The sequence below is a fragment of the Chelonia mydas genome, chromosome 2, assembly GCF_015237465.2.
Source record: "Chelonia mydas isolate rCheMyd1 chromosome 2, rCheMyd1.pri.v2, whole genome shotgun sequence".
Classification (NCBI taxonomy): domain Eukaryota; kingdom Metazoa; phylum Chordata; order Testudines; family Cheloniidae; genus Chelonia; species Chelonia mydas.
The window spans coordinates 87,521,324-87,541,957 of record NC_057850.1 but is presented as its reverse complement, the minus strand read 5'-3'; the positions used below and the strand labels follow the sequence as shown (position 1 = coordinate 87,541,957).

Here is a 20,634-nt window from a genome sequence, read left to right as displayed (position 1 = left end):
TCAGAGCCCACCACTGCTTTCATTCTTAATCCATAATACACAATACCAACATTTTCAGAGACATATCATCTCGTACACAGGAAACTGGTTTTTTGCTCCTTCATATTATGGAATAAATATGGCACTGGCAAAAACTGTAGGAGAGTCAATGGTCTTATGCAAACTCGCAGAAAAATGCAAGGTTTATAAATATCTCTGTACCTCAGTGCAACGGAGGAGGAAATATTAAAGAAAACACATTGTTTAAACCCCCTTCACACATGTACTAACAAGACAAAATCCTCCTATGCAGTATGTAACAAAGCATTATGCAACCCCACTTTCTCCTCCTCATGCTGGCCAACAACTATGACATTTGTACCAGTAGGGCTCTCTCTTCCCCTTGCAGCAGAGGCTGCACCATTGAGATAGCAAAAACTACCTTTACAACTGCCTCACACTACCAAATCCCTTCCACTGCCCTGAGAGTTTTGGAGCGATCGTATTCTCAGAAGCTGCTGTAAGCCTACGACAGAGTTCTCAAACTGCACCATCTCCACAAGCCACCCAACCCTAATGTAGTCACAGATCTTGCTCTAGCTGAGAAGGTGGATGAATGTCACAGAAATTGTTTTAACTAGCCAGGATGCAACTGCGCTCCAGTCTTAACATGGAGACACTCAATTTACAGGCATCAAAGAGACCACAGTAATTGTTTTTGGCAACTGTACCAGAGCAAATAGGCTGCCACTGCAGGCACCCAAAATGGAATGACAAAGCCATTGGTTGTTCCTTGGGAGGTGAAATTCATTTCAGACTGTTTTTGTCGTCCTTGTTAGTCCAGACATTTTCTTTGTTGTTCTCTGCTGGACTTGCAATTAGATAATGTTGATTAAAAACCCCATTCTTAGTACTTGAAAGCCATATTTCTCCTGTTTGTTTTAGACAAGCTCCATAGTCATTCCTGTGGTTTTATGTATCTACTTCTACTATTCCCAACTGAAAACTGGTGTTATTGGTCTGGTTCCAAATGACTAGAGGAGAACACTGACCCCATCAGTCTGCCTGACTTGTCGTGGGCTTACAGAAGGAAGAAGAAATGGCATTCAGATGGCTGCCAGCAATGGAACAATATCAGTTCATGAAGTTTGGCCCTAGATCCAAAGTTCAGAGCCAGAATAGCAATTCAAAGCCATTTCTACTGAGAAAACACACTGCACCGCTGCATCAGAAGTCAGGGGGACTTTTGGGGAGGGGAAAAATGACTATCACACAGTACAGTACATTTTTTTTCCCCCAAAAGTCAGCTGGGTGCAGAAATAGATGCAGTGAATCCAGACACTATCACCTTGTCTAGATGAACAGTTAGTGTGGGACGTGTAAATCTACAGCACAGTGCTGGGTCCCATGTGTGGACCCTGCTCCCGTGCACTAGAAGTTCTCTGGGGCATTTTCATCTACTCTGCTTTGACATGGGGTTAGAGCAAAATGCCCTTGGGAACTTTTAGTGCACAGGAGCAGGTCCATGTGAGACAGTCCGTGTGAGACAAGCTCATGCCCTGCAGATGCACATCCCAGATCGCCAATGCACCATTATGTTCAGCTAGACAAGCTGTAAGTGAACGCTGACCAACTCTAGGGTCACTGAAACATCTGCTTCCTGCTCACAAACCTCAAGAACTTCAGTGCAGAGCATGAAAACTTTCAGGATATTGCACTGTCCACCATTCAACATGCTTCTCCCCCGCTCCCCCCCACCAAGTTTTGCGTATGGATTTGGCATCCATTAGAAATCAAAATAAAGCAAGAAAGAGGGAGTTTGAATTGCAGCAAACACCCGAAGTCACGCCTCCCCTCCTATGGGCACAATCACTGCTGGAACGGGCTGTGTCAAACACGAAAGGACTTGATGGCCTGACCAACTCCAGGCAGTGATGGGACCAGTGTAATTATTATGGCTGCTCAGGTCTGTGGTACACCAAACCTTTTAAGGTACAGTAGTGCAGCAGATGAGCCATGACTTGGAGGCAAGCACTGAAGGAACTTCAGCTGCTAAGCCCTGGACAGGTCCAAGGAACCATTCAGCTATGTGGCTAAAGTGAAGGGATATTTTACTAGGGCTGGCAGAAAGGAAAGGTTGTAAATCCCCTAGATACGCTGGCTTAACCAGTTAGGGTTGCACACAATGGTCCAATTAAAAGGTTGGATTTCCCTACATCTAGTGTCTAGGGTGCCCTCTCTGGCCAGGCCTCTAATAAAGGCTTTTCTGGCTAGGACCGTCTGTGGTGCGTCTACTCCCTCCCCCGGCCATTTGAGGGACATTGGTTCACCAGTGGTGTGACAGCACCTCCTGCACAACTCTCTAGAGCAGCTTCTCCAGCCCACAGTGGTAGCTAGGCTATAAGCAGCCCACCCACAGTCCCTGGCCGCATACAGTTGTCTATTACTAGGACAGTAGCCTGTTCTCTTGGGTCAGAGCGCACTATTTCCCAGATTAATGCACAGGGTCTAAGGCACTTTGGCTGCAATATGTCACTTTAAGAGTCTGGGCTAATCCTTGTGCCCTTGGAGTTCTCTTTAGTCCATGCTCTGCTCAGCATGGACTAAATCTGGTTGCAGTTCTCACCCCAGTCTCATTCCATGCTGCTTCTCCAAGTCTTGCAGTGACCTGAACCTGAAGCCAGTTGCAGTCTGCTCTGCCAATGGTTCTCTAGCTCCTACTGCAGCTTGCTCCCCTGCTCAGCTTCCAGCTTGGCTGCTCTGATCCTAGCTCATGATGCAGCCAGGGCTTTCAGAGAAAGGTTCCTTCCTGGGCCAGGGTGTTTCTGGAGTTTCTGTTTTCTTGCCCCATTGGCCTGGGAAGAAGGAGGTGTGCACCTATGTGGCCATGCTGGCAGGTCATGGGAGAGAGGGGAATGGTGGTTTTCCACTTAATGGATTCAGTCATAGCCTTTTGGGGGTCAGAACCCTAGGGACTCACCGCAGAGGTGCAGAATTTAGGATAATGGGCAGGCCTAGGGCTACTGGAAACATGAACGTGAGTTGGAAGGGGGACTTGAGGAGGTTTATGGGAGTGAACTGGCTTTTCAGCAACCTGCTGGTGCCATGAATACAGCTTACCTATCCAGGCTGCAAGAACCACAGCATGTTGGGAGCGGTGGAGTCCCCAAGGGGAAGGCATGACAGGGAACCTGACAAAGCGCAGCGAGAATGCCACAGCAGTAACTAACTGTTCCCACTAACATGAAATGCTACTTTCTGGCAGGCCCCTCAACAACCCAAAGCCACAAGGAAGGAAAAGACAAACCTTCTTTGGTAGGAATCTAAGTCAAAAACAATGGAAGGGAGAGGGAAGAAAGGAAGGGAGGGAGGCCAAGTTGGTTGTGGACAAATGCCAGCTAACTCAGCTATTGAATAGTACCACGCAGCCTAAAGGAGGGCGAGGGGAAGATTGTACATGTAGCCCAGCTGACCGGTCTCCAAGCGGCAGCAGGTGTGGGACAGGGTCAGTGACCCTAAAGAGCACACAAGGTGCACTTGGTGGTGGACAGAGGCAGCCTGCTTCTATCCAGAGCCACCTTTTACAGCAACCCCAGCTGGCACTCCCATTGCCTCTAAAAGGCGTTGGCAGTGACCATCTGGACCGCTAGTTCCACCTGAACCCACCAGCATTAGCATCCAACCTGACTAAAAACCAGGAAAGACTAATTTCTGCCCCTGAAGTTCAGAAGCAAAATGAGGTTCCAACACCCTCTCGTTCCTGGGGCAGGCGCACATTAGCATTCACCCCCGCCTCTGAGGAGGGTGATGCTAGGTGGCGAAGAGGCCATCTTCGCTGTGAACTCACCCCACAGAACGCAAGCACCGGCCATTTTAATGCTGAATGAGGTATCCATGCTGGAGCATTCTTATTTCTTCATAGCACAACACCACATACTTGATTGCCTTTTTGCAAAGTCGGGGGGAAAGTGCTGGCACTTTAATATTTACAACAACTGCAGAACTCAAAGAAGTTTTGCCTAGGCAGGCTCCATATCTCTTCCTTTCATCTCAGGCTATGAATACCTGCAGCATGAAACACACTGCAATGGACTGCTTAATAGCCTGTATCATCACTTTAAGCATGACCCATGTCAGCCCAGCTACGATTCCATTAGTGCACAAGGAGATATTTTAAGAGATTTTACATATATACATAAAATCACCTAACCCAAAGGTGATGGATTTATCGTGATACTTCATATTTTCAGGACATCATAAAGCATATTTAATATTCTTATTTTTCAGTATAGCTCAGTTGGAGGATGAAGTAGAGTTCTATGCTTTGAGATCACAGCCCAACATAATACTTGAAAGGAGAAATAAATTGATTAAAAAAAAAAAAATCAGTGAAGTTCAGCAGAAAGGGGAAATATTACTTAAGAAAGTATCTTCTTCTTAAGAACACTAGCTTTATAAGAAAAATAAATTAACACTGGAGATAACATTTAGATATTAAAAACAAGGCAAGAAACAACTGTATATCTAATGTTGATTCCTGATGTGTAAAACCAAAATTATTATCCACCTTAGGGAGGTGGGAGAAACACTCCCTTTGCTCATTCTTATGGGAGGAAAGAATCCCATTTACTTTCCCAGTGTTTCCTGCTTCTATCAGTTATTTGTATATCGTCATGTACTCTAAATGTGACATGTCACCAAACAACTCAGCTGCTCAATGTTTCTGAATAAGCAAGTCCAATATCAGCTCTGAAAGAACATGTTTCTGCCTGTGGGCAACTGTGTGTAAGGCAGCACTATTTGCCTTTTTGATTCACTAGTAATTCTCAAAAAAATTCTCACCAGAAGTGTGTAAGGCAGCACTATTTGCCTTTTTGATTCACTAGTAATTCTCAAAAAAATTCTCACCAGAAAAGCAAAATTCCATTATTTGTTGCAGATTAGATGAGGTTTCCCCAATGGTGATAGTCATTTAATAGTATGTACCCTCTACTACTTCACCCACGGGCACACATCTTACCATCACCACAACTATTGTACACACACCACATAGGCCACACACCACAACCTTAACTCTGCCCTCTAGGGATATCAGTCTTCCAGCATCTCCTTACCAAACTATCCCCTACAAACACAGCAAACTACCCCTCAACCTTTCCTTCTTCACATGGCCTTCTCTCACTACTCTCAGTTGTGGATGTTTGGTGAGTTCTCGGTTAGTATTTTCATTGTCTAGGCAACACAGGTAAACACAGCAACATATGGTTTTACTACTCTAAAGTCATGCAGAGGTCGTTACTTAGATACTATGGCAATAGGCAAAATAGAAAAAATGGTAAATGGGTGAATAGACAGAAGAGATTAACAACACAAAGAAAATCAGTACAAGTTTTATGGGGGAATTTGTATCCACGAACAGCAGAAAAGTGTGTCAAATCATGGTATATTATATGATGCTTCTCACTATTAATGCTCACCATTGTTGTTGATTTTCCTATTCATTAATTATGAAACATATCAAGCCAGATTGAGGACCCTTGGAATTCATTCAGTATATGATTCAGCTGCATTTCACAGAAATTTATCCATAAAGAGTCAGTCAAACTGGAGGGTTGGCTCAGGTTTTCTAAAATTCTGCCAAAGATGAATGCAACCAACTGTCTAAGGCTAGTTAGTTTTGCTACAGCTTCCAGTTTTTCTTTAAAAGACATTCACAAATGACAGGGAGCACAACCCTTGCAGATAGGTCCTGAAGCCTTCCAGGTTGGCAGAAGACACGAGGGACAGTTTGCAGAACAAGAATATGATGTCCATTCGCTTCCCACCTGGAAGTTAAATATAACATGCCACCAGAATGTGAAGATGGAAATAATTCCTGGCATTCCATTGCCATTCATTTTTGATAGTGTATTTAAATCCTATTTGTACTCAAGACTTGTCAAGGAATTTCTCATTCTCATTCATGTGGTTGGGGGAGGAAGAGATCTGGTCCTTTTTATAGTTTATAAAGTGTCATGTACTTCTACATTGTATAAATTGTTAAAAGGAATTTACTCACAGATGTTTAACACATTGAATTTAATGATCATCAATAAGATTGAGAAATTAGTTCATAAAAGGCCAGAAAATTCAGAATCATGGATTCCCAAAGCAACCATGGGAATAACTGAGCAATAACTCAGGTCCCTTGTACATACAAAATAGAAGAGGGATGATTCAGATGCCATCAAGGTTATAATTCACGATTTAATTTATCATCTGAATTCTTACAGCCAGCTGGATCTGAATTTAGGTCTAGCATCTGAACCAAAATAGCTGGAATCTCACCACTTCTCTGTTCTAAAAGGAGCCAGGCTGGCTTTGTTTGAGGGGCTGGGTGGAAGCCTATCAGCCAGCAAAGGAGTCCAGCCAGACTCAGGAGCCTACTAGTACCTGTTATATAGACTCATCTCTCCCTCATATTGGAGTCACTGCGTGGGCTACTTCAAACCCAAGGCACTGGGAGACACAGGACTCAATCTCCACAGAGACCCTTGGGGATAGGGAGCTTTTCTGCAGGAGCCTACCACCCCTTCTGGGGCTCCAGAGGTTGATAACCCAACTCCCCCACAGTCCTCTCCCCTTCCTGAGGATCAGCCAGGCCAGCAAGAAGCCAGTGGCACATTGACCACACTAAGAAGTCAATACAGTACAGTGGTTGGCACTCAGCAGCCAGCATCAATCAGCAGTTTCCACACTACTGCAGACAAGATCCACTACTGGGATACGTCAGGCACTGTGGTGTGGTATCACGCTGGCTTTTTGAACTCATAGCCATTCTTTTTTCAAACTCTCTAACCCTCGTGCCTTGCTCAGGCAAAACTCCCATGAGCCTCTGAGCTTAGGAGTCTAAAAATCAGACTCTGCAATTTGCAAGCCATAATGGGGGACGGTAGCGAGGGGCTGCTGCTTTAGCTCTATACCATTAATCTTTCACTGGCTGGTTCAGGCTGAAGCAGTATGCACAGGGTCCAGGATCAGACCCTTAGTTTAGATAAAGCATTTAATCAAATCACTCTAGGTGTAATGTTACAATATTAAATGTACAATCACCTGAAAACAGGCACTTTGCTTTATAGTGGCCAAAGTGACTACTGTTGTCCAGCCAACTTAATTGCAAATGAATCAGCTTCTCAACTGATTAAGCTTTCAGACTCCAACACCCTTTCTTAGTGCCTTCCGTGTTAGCTGTACCTGTTAAAAATACTATTAAACAAAATCTGTTGCTGGAATTTAAGGCAGTGGTTCTCAAATTATTCTCCAGGGACTGCCAGTGGCTTGCAGAATGCTTTTGTTTCATCCCAAAGAAAACACTTTGAGAAACAAGCAGTGAAGTGTAGAGTTGCTAAGGGAAATGCCATAGAAATCCTCTTCTAACCAACGGCAGGATGAAAGTTAAAAACAAGTGAAAAGTAGAGACTGGCTAAAGCTAACCACATTATCTCATAGACCTCTCCATACAACCATTCAGCACCTAATCAGGTGCTAAGGATATAATCCTGTGCTTTTCAGCAGTGTTCAAATCAGAGTCATAGAAGGTTGGACTATCCTCACAGCTTTGGTCTACAGTCATAAAGAAATTGCCCCACGCAAGCAGCTGATTCCATTAAGCAGGGTGAAAAATTAAAGAAAACACGAAGTCTGCAATTATGTGAGTCATACACAGCGAGTACCCTTTGCTCCAGTTCCTACAGTAACATACCAGACATTTGACCTCAACTTTGCTATATTATGAGCAAAGCAACCACTGTGAATAGAATCCTTTTTAACTATCTGTGCAGCTCTCATTGGGGGACCAGTGTAGTCTCCCTGGTACTCACACAAAACACCCTTTATTACTCTGCTAACAGAAGATTTGTGACTCCAGGGAAGAATATGCTGATCTCACTCAATTCAAAGAGTAGGAAGGCATAGTCTTAATGGAGAAATCAAGTCTATAATTTAGGATACTTTTCAGAGAGGGAAGGACCCTCTTCTCTCTAGCACATTTAGACAATGGGACAAAGGGAAGGAAAGAAAATGATCAGTTAATGAAAGAACTTGCTCACAGTAGCAGCAAGTTTGTTGGCTTCTACGTATAAAATCCTCATTCAATAAAAAGACTGGCAGGGAGGTTGCTGGAGTTTTTGTTTTTTTGTTTGTGTGTTTAATTGGAGGCTGGAGATTACATAAATATCATCCAGCTGATCTTGAATTCACTACTGGGATTTCTAGGAGATTAGCAGAAACAGTGCTATTCAGAGAAATGAGACCAAATCTCTCTTTTTTTTGCCAAGAGTTTTTCCATGGATTCGAAGGAGAGACACCCACACTTCTGGCCCAGTAACCTGCGTATGGAAATTAATATTCCCAGTGCTGATATTGTGTTCCTGTGACCCAGTCTCTTTGTATTCATCATTGGCATGTACTTAATTTATTTACAGACGGCATACTCAGAGCAAGTAAAATAAACCAGATCAGTGAGCAGCTTACGTGAACACAGACCATTAGCACTAGCTAGAGCCAAAACCAATGGACTAAATCACCCACATGGACCTCATGCTGTTGGCTGGGAGCATTCTGTAATGAAAAACGGGCAGGGGTGATTATTGTTAGTTCAAATGCACACACCAGCCAGCCCTTTCTCTCTTAGTCACACAGGTAAAGATGCACACAGGACAAGGATTGGGGAGGAAAGGGAAGGACTGGGTGCATTGCTAGGATCAGACTTTTTAGCAAGTATTAAAATGACATCACAAGTCAGAAATAAGGGCGACAGAACCATGAATGGATTCCACAGCCTAGCTAGAGGGGGAGGAGAGGGAAGGCTTGCTACAGTCCCCTCCACACAACCTAAGATGGGGGACAGGGCTACCAGGTGGCATCCAAGAGCATAGAGAAGGGGGCTGAGAAGCTGCAATATGTGGCTACCACGGGGGGAGTGGGGGGGTGTTCTATCTAGTTAGCATTCTACCATGCCCATCACTACGGTATCTGAGCATACGAATCCATGGTGGAGGGCTCCAGGAAGTCTGATGCGTGACGAAGAGGAATGGGGAACCTCCAACTTACTGTGTACAGTTGGGTAGTGGAGCCCCTAGGGCAGGGTGGCATAGGACAGGTTAAGGGAAAAGAGATTGAGGGATAGTAACCAACCTGCAAGGTTTCAGAAAAAGACAAACTCTTCCAAAATGCCTCTGACCAGCCCCGCTATATGTTGGGGGTGAGGGGTGGAATTTCCTTCTGGCTATTGTAAGTGGCTAAGTGAAGTTTCGGAGTGCAATGAAGAGCTCCACCAGATTGCTGTAAATTATGCCACAGGTTAGATTCTATGTCAATGGTGGACCAGTGTTGTGGAGCCAAGCTGCATCGTGCCCACTCTCCACCCTGGAAGCAGTGAGGGGGAGCAGCGCCACAGGGTACATCAGCACACTCCTTATGGTGACATGTAGAGTACACACAGCATGCCCCTCCCCACCTCCACCCCAGCAAGGGTATAAATAGTAGTGTACGCACTGTTTAGGCCAGTAAAGATACAGCTGACTCCTTACAGTACATAGCCTACACAGCTCTCTACATGCCCAAGCAGTGCCTCCCCTGTCTATTCTCAGCACCGTAGCGTCCTGTTGTCTCCCCACTGCCAGAGCCTTTTACTGCAACGTGTAGCTACATATACCCTACACGTGGCCATCAGTGGTGTGCAGACTCACCAACAGTTCCTCTCTGCCAGGGGAATTTGTGGCTGGATTACAACTCCTTTGGATTGCCTAAGTGGCACAACAGGGTCATAACTGATCTTAAAAATTTGGTCCATATGTCCTTCATTATTTCTGTGTACAAACAAACAAAAAAACCTTCCTTAAGATGCCTAGAGTACTTAACACCATTAACTATGACCTGAGCAAGAATTAACATCGTGTGAGAGAGAGAGAGAGAGAGAGAGAGAGAGAGAGCGCAAGCACATGCAAGTTGAAAGCCAGGAATTTCAAAGCTAAACTTCAAGTTAAAAGTTAACTGCAACACCTTATTGCTCCGGCCCTCTCCTGGGGTCACCTAGTGGGTCACGGTGCAATGAAGTTTGAAAACCCTGCTCTACTGAAATTGCTCAAAAAGTCTCTTCCTGGCTAAATCTCAGAACCATCCTCCTTCATCTCAACCTGCTGGTTGGCTATTTCAAAGGCAGCCAAGCTCTTCTTGAAATCTTGTTCTCCCTTGCCTTTTGTGACTGTCTTCTGCTGGGTCTCCTCCTACCTCTCTAATTGCTCCTTCAGAGGATTCTGTTCATCCCCACCCAGCTTTCTATTGAGATGGTGCATCATCCCTGGCCCCCTCCTCTACATTGTCTCTGCATTTGACTGAGATCATACAAAGTTTTAGCCAACATTTTCACACTGATGGCTCACAAATCTTTTCTCCACTCTGGATCTGCCTCTTTCAATCCAAACTAGAATCTCAGCCTCTCTTTCTGACACTTCTTTGTGGATGCTCAGTTGTCAAGCCAAACTAAGCCTGGCCAAGACTGAGCTCTTGATTTCTCCCATCTCTCAGTCACTGTAGACACCACAGTCACTCAGGCACAGAACCAGAGCATTATCTTAGACTCAGCCTTCTCCCTATGACCACACACCCAGGCTCTGTTTAAATCTTGCCACTTCTTCCTATACAAGATCTGGCCTTTCCTCCGTCCACACATCTAAAACTCATCCAAGTCCTTATTCCCTTGCATCTCAACTACCGAGTCCTGTCCTCCCATTCTGTTCAAAAAGCTGTTGCAAAAATCATTTGCCTGGCTTGTTGTTTATACCATGTCACCCCACTTCTTTGTATCCAGCCACAGGATCACGATTTTCCACAACGCCAAAAACAAAACTACCTGTTTTCGCTTTTAGACCATGAAGGTCCTTAGCCTCATCTTACTTATCTTTTAGGTGGTACCGAGCCATGACCCCTGCCCTCCATTCCAGCAATGAGGTCAGCCTTCATTGGTCAAAATGTTGGAAACACATCATAACATTTTCTCCCTCCTCCCACCCCATGCATGGACGTAGCTCCCCATAAAAGTCTGCATTTTCCTCCTTCAGATATCACCTTAAAATCCATCTCTGATGTGGTGTCTTAAAAAACAACCTCTCTCGAGAAGGACCAGGTAATTAGTGTTCTGCGACCACAGATTATTACACTTAAAATCATCTCATTGTTGTATGACCTGGGGAGGGATGTAACGACGAGGGGATGGGAGTGCGGGGGGGTTGGTACAGGGAGGGATGCAGTGAGGGGATAGAAGTGCAGCCCTATTCCCAGCACTTGGAGACGGGGATACATACCTTGAACTCCTGGGTGCCGGAGATGGGGTGACAGACTGTGGTTTGCTGCAGGGCATGCGCCACGGCTTGAGCCCAGCCACGGGAGGAGTGGGCGGCAGCAGCGGGAGAGGCACATGCCAGGAACCCTCAACAGCCACCTACTAGGTGCGCTACTTTGTCCCTTGCTCTTCCCCAGCCAACGGGAGCCGCACCTGCAGGCGAGGCAGCATGCAGACCCCCCTGGCCGCCGCTCCTAAGCCTAGGAGCCGGACATGCCAGTTGCTTCCTGGGAACTGCGTGGTGGAGAGGCTAGCAGGGAGCCTGCCAGGCCCACGGCATGGCACCACCAACTGGACAGTCAGCAGTGCTGACCGGAGCCACCAGGGTCTCTTTTCGACCGGGTGTTCTGATCAAAAACCAGACACCTAGTCACCCTCGTTGTACCCACCTGTGGCCTCTTGTCTTTTACCTAAGTCATAAGCTCTTATGGGTTCAGACCATCACTCTGTTCTGTGTTTGTACCGTGCCTGGCACAATGAGGCTAGGTACCCTAGGCACTGCGGCAATGCAGATGGCAACCACCGCCACTGTCTATTTGGGGTGTTGTAATAGGTGATTTAGTTCAGCTGCCTGGTTCATAGTTCAGTAGAGGATCTAAGTGTTGTTTCTGGGATGTATGGGGAGGAAAAGAGATGAGATGTTGGTGCCTTATGCTGCCAACTGGTGAATGGCTGAAGTTGTATTTGAATCAGTGAACTGTATATGAGTTTTAAGCAACTTGTATACCTACCTTTCCAATCTGAGAAATGAGGTTGTGTGGTCCATATCAGAAATGTGGAAAAGGCACCATGGGGTTGTGGTTGGGTGCAAAGGCTGAGAGTATATTGATCGGGAGCTAGAATTAAGGTTGTTTATGGATTTCCTGGACTTCCACTTTTGATATTGTGTCCGACCTTGGCTGTCCTGATGTGTGTGAGCTGAGGTGTGTGGCTGCCACAATTGAGTATGGAATTGTCCAGAGTTCAGCCCTTTTAGTCAGTTCTCTTCTTCAGCATTAAGGTTGAGTCAGGCTCTCAGCAGGGGATTTGGACTCGCCCTATTCAGTAATACTGTTTGACTTATTATTAAGTCAGTGCAAAAAGCTATGGCTCCTAAGAGCCACCCTTCTGGATAAAAGGCTAATTGTAATGGCTTGGAAAAAAACTTAACTCTTCCTGATATAAATCACTGGAGTAGTAATTTATTGGAAACTGCCAAATATGAACAAGTCACATATACGGGACTAAACAAACTAATATTTTATGAAGAGACTTAGCTGCCACTTAGTGAACTATACACCAGGTCATCCAGGGAAGCCCCAATGCATAGCCGGGGGATTAATATTCGCAGTTTTATTGAGATACTTTTAACACTGATTTGTAAGATCTCTCTTATGATTAATGCACATATTGGTTTTCCTCATCAAGATAGATTCTCAACTGCATATTCCTATAATGGCTAGTTGTCTGTGGGTCAATCTGTCTGGTCTCTCATCTTAAACTACGCCTAGATGTTTTTTCTAAAAGATACGGTCTAAGAATTATTTTAGGAAAGTTCAATGGCCTGTGTTATACAGGATGTCAAGCTAGATGAATGGTCCCTTCTAACCTTGGAATCTGTGAATCTCCCTTCTGTCTTCAGCCCTGGTCTTGCAAAGAAATTTATGTGGACAGATTCTTGAGCTCAAACAAAATCTCAATGAGGTCACAGACTTGGCTGGCCCACACAGCTCCCCAATTGGTTCCCAAAGAAAATCCACTTGTCAGACTTCCCACAACATCTCCTCCTCTCTTGCCATAAACAACAAAAACACAAGCCCAATTCCCTGATGACTGGAGGAAAGAGGGAGAGATCCTTATACCTTTGGATGCATTCCAATCACGACTTTTTTGTATTCTGGTACTACCCAAAAGGCCCCCAGTGAGGACTGGGAATCCATTGTGCTAGGCCCTGTACAGACCCAGGAAGATACTGTCCTTTTGTCAAAGAGGCCTCCTTGCTAGTTTTGGGTGGGGGGGGGGGAGAAAGACTGGGGGAGGGGGAAAGAAGGGGAAGCTACTTTGATTTGGACTTAGATTGGGCTGTAGAATTGTTGTACTAATAATATGCTTGAATACTTTCATTGTTTCTGTGTGCCGGCAGCGTTTGCTCTTTTCTGAATCTTTTTTTTTTTTTTTTTTTTTTAAGTTTCTGCCCCTCATTAAAAACACCCAACAACTCAGGATGCGCCACCCTTTGCCAAGAATATTACTTGCCGAGTGCTTAGGAATTTTACAGATGTGGGGTTCCCAGCTCTTTCTGGTGGTCATAGTTTGTCTGTTTCAAACTGCACAGCACCAAGGGTGGTGCTGTGAGCTGGTTGGGAGAGACTCCAGAGGTGGCTCGAGAGCCCATCTTGCCCTTTTCTACCTGATATTATGTCCCATCTTCTTGGATTAGGGGTTGTGAGAACGGTTTGTACCTTGCTGCTACTGATCCATGTCTCTTTTCCCCCTCTACCAAACCATGTGAGCTGGTTTGTGGGTGTCCATACAGCTGTCCATAAAGTTAGACCTTCAGAAAATAGCCATGACGTAGCACTAGCATCAGTGACTTGTGATGCTAGAGGAAGTTCAAGCACTGCTTATGGGAATCAGGTAGGGCAGCATCCAAGGTCAGCGCTAGCACATTGTTGCCTGGCACAGTAGGCATTCAGTTAAGGCCAGCGGTGGTGGTGACTGGGAGCTGGTACAGTCAGGCATTTGCTGGTTTTTCCAAGAGCAGCAGAATCTCCACAGATGCATCTGATTATGGGTCAAATCCTCCATTCCTCTCTGTGCACATGCAAGGTCCAAAGTACAGCGTAAGGAGCAAGAACTCTGCCTTTAGGAGGCTGGGAAGTGGAGAGCCCATGCAAGAGACTCTCTTTCCCTACACTCTGTTTAGCCAAACTTTGCTGTGGCTCTCTAAGCAGAAATGCACGGAAGTCCTGGATGGAGCAGGAGAATGGTAGGGATGCAGCACAGATGCATAGGGCCAAAATTACCCCAGGAATTAGGACGCTGCAAGCACCAAGCCTCCTCCCAGCCTGTGCCACATTCTGTTCCTCGTCCTTGGAGGCACTTGCCTGCATTTCAGCCATACCTGGTCTACCTTTTATTGGGGAGTTACAAAGCACTGAAGAAATTACAGTGGGGAAATCTTTGAGTCTGAATGTGCTAGGGTGACAGGGCAGCCAGCATTTCAGGGTCTGGAAACCATGCACCATTGCAGCTGCAAGGAAGAATTGACTAAGAAAAATAAGAAATTCTGCTCTTTATCTTCAAAATAACATTGCCATGTCAGAGCAGATCTACAAAGCCAACCTTTGCAAGGTCTAGAAGTGGAAGAATTGTTGAACTTGTAACTCAAAGAAAAATATAAAGTTGTCTGTCTGAGCTGTGCTGCGTGAGTGCAGGTCATTAAATGCTGACCTGCTAACGGTGTGTGATAAAACACAGAAAGCAGTTAATTTCAGGTCTCTCTAGAAATTCCCTGCACATCAGCAGATCACTGCTGCTGGACGCCACTGAAAAATGCTGCTCTAGAGGCTTTTACTTTTCAATTCCAACCCCTGTCAATATTTCTTCCCTTGTAGTTGAAACTCAGTTTTATTACTTTAATACAGAACTGGAAATTCATCCTGAAAGAGCATAATGCAGTACAAGGTGGTTCTTTACCTTCCAAGTTAAAATTGCTGTTGAAATACAGGAGTTTGTCATATAAGGCCAGTTCATACAGGAGCATCAGGTTGAAGCAATGCGAGCTTCCACTCTGTTTAGTGTGCTAGGTGTCTTCATGAGTAACTACCAACAGTTTTTATGTTGACCTTATGCAGAAGATAAAAGCTATTTTAATGCGAGGTTGCAGTGATGGAAACCAACTGCTCTGGAGAATAAAGTTCGCTAACCATGTTCTATAGGTAGTAGGGAAGCTTTATATATGATGTAATAAGTTGGTTAGCATATGCGTACAGCTGCTCTCCAATGGCCATCATGAGTCATAGGCCCTATGGCAAAAGTTAATTCTCCTTTATCTTTAAAGGCAGGAGTATGTGTATTGTTAGTAGGATCCAAGTCTCTCACACCTTACAGAGATTCAAGATGCTGAATTTATTAAAGGATATTTTCACATTCTGTTGCCACAAAGACTATGGCAAGGGATAGCAGCTAGGGTGTTAAAATAGCTACATTTACAATAAGTGCCTGTATTATACCTGACATTAAGGCATGTTCCCTAAACTAATACAGTTCAAACACTTAACATGGGTTTTGGGGGCTGAACACCTGATTCCAAGAAAATTTCAGCTTAGTTTAAAAGACACACCCTTAAATTAAAAGCAACAGTTCTGTCTTACAACAAGCATCCTGAGAGTACTAAATACGAGAGAAGCCTGCAGAAAAAAAAATTTCTATTGTTCCGGTTTGTTTCCTTTATACACTTGACACACTTTATGTAGAGGCAATTACACAATTTTCCTGTGTAGTCCTAGCCTCTAAACCTAGAAACACTTAAGCAAATACTTAACTCTATGCAATTGGAGTAACATTTCACATGCAAGTAAACTTTTAAATGTTTGAAACAAATTATTTAAAAACCAAACCAACCTCGTCTCAGGACATACTACTTAATGGGTGAGTCAATTTAGAAGAACTCTAGCCGTCAGGATCCGTTTCACATACCACAAGAGGTTGCAGTGAGGGGGAAGACTGTAAAGAAGTGGGCTACTGCCTTGTTTCAAAGCCATTGAATATAAAATAGACCAGCAAAAACAAATGGACTAGGACTTTTTGCTATGACAACAGGCTGTTCCAAGAGGTGACCATATGTGTATTACAAGAAACCTCAGTGCAATTCATTGTTGTTCCAAGGAAACCAAGCCACTGAGATTAAAGATTTCATAAACATTGATGCCCTATGAAACAGCCATCCTGTGGCAGAGATCAGATGCAGAATATGTGGTTGGGGGTGTGTGCGGGAAATACAAGTCCTAATAGAAGATACGGTGCAGACAGAAATACAAATGCAACATTAACTACTACAAACATGGCAGCCAGGCAAACTAGATATACAAGGTGCACAGCAGTTACCAAAACACATTTACTCCAAATGCAGTGAAGTGGAACAAAGCCAGGCTGGCTCAGGGTAGAGGGGAGACCTGCTGTGCTCCCCAGGAGTGCCAGCAGCAAGGAACTATAGAGCAACAGAAGCAGGTCTACTGTGTTCCTGCTCCCCCCCCTTTTAAAGCTGCAGTACTGAACTATACCGAATCACAAAGGGTTCAATCCTGTGCCTGCTGAAATCAGTGGCCCTTTTGCTTTTGGCCTCAGCAAGATCAAGATCAGGCCCCAAATTTTTCAACGTATCCACTTCAGCGCTGGATGTCAGTAAGTGCACAGGCTAGGCACATGGAACATATAAGTTCAGTAAGGACCTACTGAATATTTTAAAACTCTGTACAGGAACTCCTCACTTAACGTTGTAGTTATGTTCCTGAAAAATGCAACTTTAAGTGAAACGATGTTAAGCGAATCCAATTTCCCGATAAGAATTAATGTAAATAGGGGAGGTTAGGTTCCAGGGAAATTTTTTTTTGCCAGACAAAAGGCATTATACACATATTTAATACAGGTATAAGTTTTAAACAATTTTAAACAAGCAATTTAATACTACAGTCATTGCTGAGTATGAAGCTTGGTTGACATTGTGGAGTCAGAGAGTGAAAGAGGGTGGATTGTCTGGCTGCTTCTCTTGCTGAACTTTCTGAACTCGAAAAAAAATATATCTAGAGATTGTTGTTTTGCTTCCTTTTTTTTTTAACTTGGTAAATTTCTTTATAGCAAGTCATTAGATGACCAACTCCCCTAATCACTTTGGAGCTGCGTTCCCTGTCAGGATCGTCATCACTCAAGATTTGCAAGCCAGCTTCAATTATTTGGAAAGCTTCAGAAAGACGTTTGGCAGTCAAATTTCGATGGGTTGGTTCTTCTTCTACTTCTTGGTCCCCTTCTTCCATTGCTCTCGTCACCTACAGTTGCATCAGATCTTCATTGGTTAGCTCTTCTCCGTGTGATTGCAGAAGTTGTGTAACGTTGGCTTCTTCAACCTCATCAAAACCTGCTTTCTTGGCCAAGCCAAGGATATTTTTCTTCATAGTGGGGACAGCATCTTTAAATCCTATTAAGTCACTGGAGATAATGAGGCAGGCAAGGAGGCTGAAGGTGCTGTAGGCCAGGAGAAGCATGTTGTGCAGCAGCAGTGGCAGCTTCCCCTACTCTGCAAGCACCAGGGGTGGGGAGCTCAACCCTCAGCCCGCTCACTCCACCCCTTCCCCCAATCCCCCACCCTTGACCTGCCTCTTCTTCCCCTCCCCTCACTTCATCCCCCTTTACTTCACAGGCTGCTTCCTTGCTCCTACCCACTCCCTCCTGCCTCCTAAGAGGCAGGGGAAGGAGGGGGAGCCTGCATGCTGAGTCCTTGCTCCTATCCCCTCAACCCGGCAAGCCAGCTGATTGCCAAGGGCAGGAGGGAGAAGGGGGGATGGGGGGAGCGTAGGGAGGCTGCCTGCTGTGGAGAAAGCAGGCAGCCAAACAACGTAAGAGTGGAGCATTGCTCAACTTTAAACGAGCATGTTCCTTAATTGATCAGCAACGTAAAAAAACAACGTTAACTGGGACAACTTTAAGCAAGGAGTTCTGTATTTTAACACCTCAGACAATTCTGAGGTTAAAATCTTTCTAGTCTATAATTCCACTTAACCTCTCAATAGCCCCCAAATCCACTCATTTGGACAGATGGCTAAATCACATTTGGAGTTTCTAGACCAAGCTATGACACAGAAAGGACATTCCTAGAAGAAACTTTTAAAAAAACTTCAAAGAGAGAAGACAAGCATTTTTCAAATTCGTATGTCCAGATCCCTTTGTCAGAGTGACTGCAATATCACAGTTACAAAGAGTTCCTCTCCAGCAGGAAACACTTCAGGCAGAAATTAAAGAAAGAGGGAGGGAACTGGGTTACATAAAGAGAAAATGAGTTACAACTAGACAGCCAAGCTTACAGCAGTGGATAATACTTAGTACCTATAGAGGAAAATTCCTTTTGACTGTACTAGGAGCAGAGCTGGGTCTTTAAATACAGAGTCACGACTGCAACTCCAGAACAAGTGTTAGTGTTAAATATTAGGACCTTGATTACATTTACACACACACACACACACACACACTCACTCACTCCCTTCATGGGCCAAACCTTCAGTCTAGGCGAACAGAGGAAAACAGACTCCTGAGTGCCTGCTGGAGCAGGTGAGCTAGGAACGAGCAGAGCCAAGACTTGACTACCCAACATACCCATGACACAGAGACATGGCACGAGGGGATTGGAGGGGAGGGTCGTAATTTGCTGTTGGTACATCCCAGCAAGAAGTTACTTACTTCCCTCTCAGGGCAGAGGCAAGCAGGGTAGGAGCTGTGCACCAGAACGATGCCTCTGCGCCACTTGTTCCTCATGGAGATGTCTAAGGTCAAAGTCCAGACCTAGGTGAACGGGGCCTACAGAGAGCAAAGATGTTTTAAAATGCTCGGCCAAGCTTATTACCTGTGGCCATATCTGTTCTCCAGTCAGTGAAGCTATGTTAACAGTAATGTCTGCTCAGAGAGCAAAGCGGCCATACATAGCCCAATCTGCCAAAAATCAGATGAACCGGAGCATCTGCGTTTGCAATCCCCGCTATCCCATAAAAGACAACGGTCAGACAGAAAACATGTGTTTCATATTTGTGAATCTCAGTGATTTGTAGTAAGGGAGCAGAACTGGAGCAACCGCTGCCACTAGGCTGTTAAACATTAGCATGTGATAGTAATTGATTAGTAAATTAGACTTCTTCAGTTATTTCCATAACTTCTCACAATAGCCTGCAATTGGTTTCAGTGCTGTATCTCCTTGGAGGGTGAAGGGGGGAGGCACACAATATTAAGTGTGTACAGGACCATGAGACAATGAGATTAAGGGACCTCCAAATGTCATCATTCAAAGTATGATGAGAAATCACACCATCATTAGAGTCTGGAGTCCCCTAAGCTATATCTCAGTTAGTCTATCTGCTAATTTGGTACAGTAGACCCTGCATTATTCACATAAGGAATCTCAAAATGTGTAAATAGCCTGACTGACTTCAGAGGGACTCCTTCCATATAAGGATTCCTCATGTGAATAAATAGTTTTGACGCAAAAGACACAAAAACTTGATAAAGTTTTGCACTATAGATCCTAGTGATTCCTGGATACGTTACAGACAGACATTAAAAATGCATAAGTTAAAAAACAAAAATAAAAAAAAACCAAAAAACCCAAGATTTTACCCAGCTCTACCATCTGGCTTGAACTGTTGGCTGATCTTTTCCTTTGTCTGGATGCAAAGAGAAGATACTGGAAAGTCTGGAAAGGAAAGTCTGCTTTGCAACTAAGATAGTTTAAGTAAATGCTAGTAAGTATTTTATCTTTTTTTTTGTAACCACTGACTTTTATGCCTCGTTACTTGTACTCACTTAAAAATCTCCCTTTGTAGTTAATAAACTTGTTTTACTGTTTAATCGAATCCAGCAGGTCTAAATCGAAGTCTCTGGGCAATTATTTAGGGTGATAAACCAGAATATTATTCCCTTAAAGGAACAACAGACTTAATATACTGTACCCTTCCGGAGTACATACATTTCTGGGGAAAGATCTGGGACTGGAGGTGTGTTGGGGTCATCCTTCAATAAAACCCAGGTTGGTTGCAGTTACACACAGACACTCAGGCTGTGGCTTGCATGCTGGAAGGCTGTTTGAGAGTATCCCACGTGGGAGTGATAAAGAAAAGAACCAGAAAACAACCCTATAATCATGGCAGGCTAGGCTTCTGTCTTTTTTCTATGCTTATCTGTCCTTCCCCTATGTTTATGAGTAGAAAGAATTTGAACTATGTATAACCTGTACTCCCTGTTTGGGGAAAGAATTCCTTATACAGATGGGCCTCCATGTTCATACCTCAGGACTCAGACCAACAGGGGTTGACCGGTTTGAACTGGAAGAGATATCGCAAAGTATGTTGAACCAAGCTATAAAAGCTCTACCTTGTTCTTTGTTCTGGGCTTCGCCATATTCCTCTGTGTAGGAATTGGTGAGCCCTTCAGCTGTCGTACCTTCTAGCATTAAAGTGCCTCATTTTATCTAAGAGTCCTGACTCTGTGTTTGTTTGGCTAATGCAGAAGTCCAGGGAAGGCTACCCTCCCAACCC

The 20,634-nt window shown here is 44.5% G+C and overlaps 1 long non-coding RNA gene across 1 annotated transcript in view; it reads right to left on the bottom strand.

The window, feature by feature from the left end:
* The window catches only part of LOC122464501, a 52,165-nt gene extending 31,714 nt beyond the window's left edge, over positions 1 to 20,451 (bottom strand). Inside the window, exon 1 of the long non-coding RNA XR_006288591.1 lies at positions 18,791 to 20,451. This is a non-coding gene — a long non-coding RNA (uncharacterized LOC122464501). The remainder of the gene's footprint in view (positions 1 to 18,790) is intronic.
* Positions 20,452 to 20,634: the final 183 nt, after the last annotated feature.